General features: G+C 44.3%; 1 pseudogene; it reads left to right on the top strand.

Annotated features, from left to right (window-relative positions):
• Positions 1-1541: 1541 nt before the first annotated feature.
• On the top strand, positions 1542-3545 carry LOC138473636 (interleukin enhancer-binding factor 3 pseudogene; annotated as a pseudogene).
• The last annotated feature ends 1899 nt before the right edge of the window (positions 3546-5444 follow it).

The raw sequence follows: 5444 nt of genomic DNA, 5'->3' as shown, positions 1-5444 counted from the left end.
AACTGACCCGGATACTCTCTATCTCAATAGAACTTGACCCGAAGGTCCTAATCCTGGGAGCCCCAGGGGAGTATGAACTGAATAAATGGGGAGAACTCTTATTGCATACGGCGACAGCCCTGATGAAGCGGAATATTGCACAAAAATGGGGAGTCCCCGAATCTCCGACGATGGAGCAATGGGCGCTAGACATGGACACATGTGCTATGTTTGAACGGCGGGTCTATAAGGCAAGAGGCTGTCCCAATAAAGCCTCTAAAATATGGGCGCCATGGGAGGAGGGAGGGCCTTGAGGCATGAGGTCTTGAGAGATGCCCTTTTGAATACTTACACTGTTAACTGCAGATGTGTCCTATGTGAATGGTAAAGATATATTACTACTGCTGAACGGGTCATGTTGCCCTCATCTGATGTAGCTGCCTCTTTTCTTTCTTCTTTCTTCTTTCTCCTTTCTCTTTTCCTTCTTTTACGCCTCTCTTTGGCTTTGGCCTATTATGTCTATGTTATGAATACATGAAAATAAAAAATGTTTTATCAAAAAAAATAAGGTGGCAATTGGAAGTCTTGGGAAAGGGAACTCTGAGACTTGATAAACTGCAATGCTGTCTTGAGGACAGAGCCTTCCCAAGACCCTTTTCTTTTGAACTGTGTTGCTTTGAACTTGGGGAAGGTAACCCCGAGGATTGTGTGGAACTGTATTGCCTTTCATCTAGGGAAAGGTAATCCTGAGACGTGTGTGGAACATTCTTGAACTTGGGTAAGGGGAGCTGAAAAGGAAGCAAAGAGCTGGAAGAAGCTCAGAAGTTTGTGTTGATCACCCTTTCTTTTATTGTTGACATCCCTACGCATTATTTAGCTTTAGTTGTGAGGACAAGGATAGATTTTGGACACAGACAGATTTTTAAGTTGAATTTAGTTTCATCCAGGTAGGGAAATCCCACCTTAGCATAGGGCAAGTTAGGCCTTCAACCATCCTGACATTTGAGTTAATTAACCATTTTATTTTGAACTTTGAATCTGTTGTCTCTGCCTTGCTTCATGATACCTTCGCAGCCGGTGCTCTCCTCAGCTGGCAGGAGGTGGAAATGAAGTGATTGCACCAAGGGAACTGGCAAGAGTTGAGGAGGTGTGCCATGAAAGCACACCTTCAACATTTACAAAAAATAAACTTTTTGCTGTGGTTTAAATTCTGCAAGTGACAGAGGTGGGTTACCAACAACATCTATTTTGCATTGTGAAATAATATATTTGAAGTGGCTAACTTTTAGACTGGCGAGAATCTTTAGTTGTCTGGATTACTTGTGTAACTCTGCATCCACCTGCTTCCTCTGTGTTGATGTTTGGTTTGGCTCTGCGAGAGATGTATTAGTTCAGTTGGTATGCAGTCCTCTAAACAGATTTCTAGGTCATTTTCCAAAGATGATGCCATTAACTCTGATCCTAGCCCCATCAGTGATTGTGACATCATAAAGCATCTTCACAATTATGTCCAACTGAGAATCCCAAGTTGTCATTTCATCTTTCAAAGCTATCATCTCTCACATAGTCACAGTGTACTGCTCTACCAAGGGTTATATTCAGTTTTCAGGCTCCTGCGCTGCCATCCTTTTCTTATTCTCCAGGAAATCGCGGTTTTGCAAGAAAACAACAGCATCTGTGCAGTATTTTTTATTTATACCTGGTCAGTTTCCCAAGAAAACAGGAAAGAGCTCTGTTGTTCCCAGGGAAGCAATGCGTCTGCCCAGCATGTTTGTGAGAGAAAGTCGCCATATTTTGGCAAAGCACTCTTACGTGTACCCTACTCGAAAAGAATTGTTGGCAATTCAGGAGTTGGTGTTCCATACAGAGCAGGCCCTTATGGCAGTATCTGATGAGCTGGAAGAGCATGTGAAAGAAGCGCATGGAAAAGAAAGAGCTGATGGCCCAAAGGCCGGCCAAGAAGATTCACCAGGGTACAGAACCCAGGTTCTCCAGGGAATTATGTGCGTGGGTCTGGCAGCAAAGGGCCTTCTGTTGAAAGGTGATGGGGACATTGAAATGGTGCTCTTCTGCGGCAATGTACCTACCATCTCGCTTCTAAAAGCAGTTGCTGATGGTCTGACTTTAAAGCTTGCTGCGATCAGAGAAGACTGGTACAAAATCATCCAGTGTATCCCAGAAGCTGCTATTGTCATTAAGAATACAAAGGAACCTTCGTTGAAATTGACTATCGTAATGTCATTGCCACCATCTGAAAAAGGAAAGATAGTCACAGAGTGTACATCATCAGCCAGTGATCCTACAGATGTTCTGGACCGACAGAAATGCTTGGGTGCTTTGACCTTGATCAAACGTGCCAAGTGGTTCCAAACCAGAGCTCTGGGATTAAAGTCGTGCATCATAGTTCTCCGTGTTCTCAGGGACCTCTGTTCTGTTAATCCTGTTTGGGCTCTGCTCAGTGGATGGCCTTTGGAGATTCTCTGTGAGAAATCTATTGGGACAGCCACCAATCCAATGGGTGCCGGTGAAGCTCTACGACGAGTTCTAGAGTGCCTTGCATCAGGAATTATTTTGCCGGATGGTCCCAGTCTTGCTGATCCATGTGAGGTAATGGCCAATGATGCCCTTGCTCATCTTCAGGTGATAGAAAGAGAAGAAATAACCCGATTTGCGCAACATGCTTTGCGACTCATAGCTTTTGGCAACATTCACACCGTGCTAGGAATGGATCCTGTACCGTTCAAGATGGCAAAGAAATCAAAAGGCGACAACCCATCCGATAACATTGCTCTTTCATTTACAGACCAGATTCCTCCCTGCAGTCTGTTTGCTTTTGCCTCCATGAAACGTTCAAATGTGGAGGACAGAAAAGATCAATCATACAGCAAAAAGACAAAACAGCTCGATAACTGCAGTTTAACAAGAATTAATCCACTCTTGAGATTAAACCAGCTGATACCCCACCTAGGTTATAGAAAGGTGTCCCAGGCTGGTCCTGCCCACGCTCCCCTTTTTACATTCTCTGTAGAGGTTAATGGGACCTCTTTTGAGGCCATTGGTTCTTCTAAGAAGGCTGCCAAACATAATGTGGCAACAAAGGTTCTGCAAGCTCTTGGTCTGCTCGCGGTCCCCAGCCAGCAAGACTCTGTGATAAAGAATGACCACAGTCCAGAAAGTGAAAGCGGTGGCAATGATGGACGACCAGCGCCCCTCCTGACTGTGGCTGTTCAGAACCCAGTAATGGAACTCAACCAGAAGAGACGTCATATAGTCTATAAGCAAATCTTGACAGATGGTGGGGGCAACAATAAGGACTTTGTGTTTGAGATACACATTGATGGACAGAAATTCCAGGGAGCTGGCCCAAACAAAAAAATGGCGAAGGCACATGCTGCACTTTCAGCGCTGCAGTCCTGTACAAGCCTTCACGACAAACACCTTTCTGAATCAGGGAAAGTCAGTTTGAGGAAAATGAATTGATGCATTTTTGAAAGTGAGTTGATTTGGTATTGGCAGAAAGAAGTGTTATTGCAGAATCTGGCTTAGCAGACTGTGACATCAGATAAAAAGGCATACAATACATACTGCAATAAAGAATTGAACTATAATCTTTCAGTTATTTAGTAGTGGTCCTTAGAGACTGACTGTTTATTTGTAATCCACTAATGAACTGGGTGCTGCTTAGCATGAGATTTTTCGTATCACACCAGGCAGCTAGTTTGAATTTGGTCAGGAAGGAGAGGTGCAAGCAAAAAGTCTCATTGTGTCAGGGTTGCCACTGCTCCTCAAGCTCTAGTTGCTCCTCCCATCCAAGGTGCAGCCGGATTCATGAGCAGAATGTCAATAGTTTCTATGGCCACTGTTCATCACAGCCTCTCAATATGCACTACCACCGCAGTCCTGTGACCATAGCAAATCAAATGTTGGCAGAAGCAACTTGGTCTACCCTCTACCACGCTTCTGAATTTCATGATCACCTTAGACCCGGCACATGTCACTGGCCTTTTTATGGCACTGGCTGTAGACAATGTGTGTACCTACATGTGGCTTGGGGTTTGGCAAGGCACTGATTGTATTGGTTGTACATCTCTAGAAATATATTTTCCTTACTGAGTCGTACTTTACAGATCAATTACGAGTTTTTGGGTAAACTCAGTTACCATATACCATTGCCACCACTGAAATTACCACCAAGTGGGGTAACAGCAGAGTTCGTCCCCATTTTGTGAGTTGATAGAATTCCATAGGGATTTTGGAAGATTTAGTGAGAGCAGTAATTCTACTATGGTAATTCATCAATTTCTTGGAGATAAAGTGGAGGGGTTACCTCTATCTAAATCCCTCACCACCAATCTTGGAATTTGGCAGTGTGGTAAAAGTGGTGACAAACTGTTGCCACCACATAAATGACAGTAACAACATACCTCCACTTTCTTACTGAACCGCCCAACTCGCAATGAGGCTCAATGTGTGTTATGGCTTGTGAGTTTAATACCCGTCTAAACAGGAAATGCTGAGTGAGTGACATCCTTCCTTCAAGCTCTTCAGATTTGGGCCAAGTTAGCACTTAATCTGTTTTTTAATTGTCAATAGGTTAAATCCAACTCATTCTAAATCGCCCGGTTTGGTAATAAAATGCTTGTATTCATGGATACTGGCACTTTACCAGACTGGCTGACTATGGGATTGCTGGTGGGGCCTCCTGTGTCACCTCCAGCTAAAAGCTGGAGGTAAGGCAGGCACCCTACCGGCAAAAAAAACCCTCATGGAGTCCTGTTGGACCCCATGAATGGGGTTTTACACTGGCATTTTGAAACTCGGAATCCGGCGGCAATGCTGCCCGACCGAGTGCCGGAAACAGTATTTACATTTGCCTGTATCCTGGCGGCTCTACCGCCAGGATACCGGCAAATTCAGAATGAGGCCCAAAGTTATTACAAGTACAGTGGTGCAGGAATAAATGGTGGTAATGCAGTGGTACTGCATCGCCATACTACAACTTTGGTGGTAACCTGGAGGATTTTCTTCTAGCAAAATGCCTTGCCACCAAAAATTGGCAGAATTACCACTGGCAGAATTACCTCTGCCAATCCCCATGGAGTCATATGGACTCAAGAAATGGGTACTTATACCACCTACCACTACTTGCAATCTCGTTGTAAATCCACAGGACCGGGAGGTAACGGTAATTCCATTTGGCGGTATTGCAGCGTATTTACCAACAAAATAACGCCAAACTTGTAATGAGGCCTTGTGCCTCATTACAGATTGGGTGGATTCCTTAGGTGGAATCCCGCCGGTGGGATAACTGCCCCACTGGTGGGAACACTGTCAGTGGTAATCTGAAAAATCCACCAACTACACAAATTGCAGGTGACCAGTGGAAACAGTAGTACAAGTTCCAGATATACCACTGGCAGTATCTCTGAAAATGCACTTAGAATATTATTTTTCTGCCCTTTTCG

The sequence above is a fragment of the Ambystoma mexicanum genome, chromosome 8 (assembly GCF_040938575.1).
Source record: "Ambystoma mexicanum isolate Mex_15411 chromosome 8, UKY_AmexF1_1, whole genome shotgun sequence".
Classification (NCBI taxonomy): domain Eukaryota; kingdom Metazoa; phylum Chordata; class Amphibia; order Caudata; family Ambystomatidae; genus Ambystoma; species Ambystoma mexicanum.
Note: the sequence above shows the minus strand (reverse complement) of the source record. Positions and strands in the feature narration are given on the sequence as shown.